Raw genomic sequence first — 1,483 nt, forward strand, 5'->3', positions numbered from 1 at the left:
CTGTGATGTTTTGGGAATAACTTTGGGAAAAATTGGAATTTCAACACCAAAAGTCATAGCACCCATCCCCCGATCGAGCCGCACGTTTTGATGTATATATTGTTGGGGTTTTCTCAAAGCTGCGGGACGAGTTACGCGCCGAAATATGGCAAAAGAGAATTGTAAAGTAAACACTAGAAAATTCCAGGGAAATTTTGAGTGCCACGGGGCTACTGCCGGGACGAGTACACGATTTATTTCCAGTGTTCAAAAGTCACCCTGATCATATAACACTAAGTAACTTTTACTGTGGCAGTATTAAGTACATCTTACTAGTCAGTATCAAGTGTAACAGTAGATGTAAGCAGAGAGTAGCACACAGAGCACAAGGCAGTAGCAACATGCACTAACTCTAAGCACTACAACACAGTGTGTACTCACACACACACTCTCACACACACACACACACACACACACACACACACACACACACACACACAAGCCAGCATTTGAGCAGTAAGAGTGTCAATATAATTCATATGTATATATATAGAGAGAGACTATCAATACTAGCTCAGTTAACTGGCAAAACAGACAGACAGGTAGAATTAGCCAATCACAAAAATGTAGATCAGTTCAGCCAATCACAAAAAAGTAGGTCAGATTCTGCCCAGCAACAGGTTGCCAAGGTCAGCTAAGGCCCTGCGGTTGCTACGGCGATTTCAGGATCTGCCTTGAAAAATGTCTCAACATTCTAAAGGATTTGGCTTCTGACAAGGTTCCGAACAATTGCAAACTGTGAGAAAACCGTAACTCCTGTCCAAAAACCGAAAGCACCTTGAGAGACACAGAAGCCGGCAGATTCTGACAGTGTTTATTTTATTCACATATTCCTTAAAATGAGCGAGTAAGCTCAGTGTGAACACAGAGTGAGATTCATTTGAAAAGAGAAGACGATTACATTAGGTTTAATGGGGAGCGAGACAGGGATTGCCGCCGGTCTCGGCCCCCCCGTTTAAATTTTGTGCAGACCCCGCCTGTCAACTTCACATTTTATGAATCCCAACACCTATGTCTATATTTTGACAAAAAATTATTTGTCTCCTTTTTACGGTTTGGCCGTGAGCTCGAGTTAAAAATAAAAATTAAGGTTATGCATTACTTCTTCTCACACTCTAGCTAACTGCCGCTTCCACTCTAACTTTGACGAAAAAGTGATTTCCACTCCTCGTTTGACTGCTCATAGTTTGAAAAGTTTACATGTTATGTTAAAATAGTTTGTATTTTTCCAGAGAGGACAAATTTTCCTTCGTTTTAAAGTTTGAATGACGTTTCTATGTGCACGTATGAGCGAACTAGGTGACTCTGAAAAAAAGTGAAATTTTGTGTTTTAAAAAAAAAATGCCCATTCATTTTCAATGGAGAATTATGCCTGTTTTGTTTTGGGAATAACTTTGGGAAAAATTGGAATTTCAACACCAAAAGTCATAGCACCCCTCCCCCG

The sequence above is a fragment of the Scomber japonicus genome, chromosome 6 (genome assembly GCF_027409825.1).
Source record: "Scomber japonicus isolate fScoJap1 chromosome 6, fScoJap1.pri, whole genome shotgun sequence".
Classification (NCBI taxonomy): Eukaryota; Metazoa; Chordata; class Actinopteri; order Scombriformes; family Scombridae; genus Scomber; species Scomber japonicus.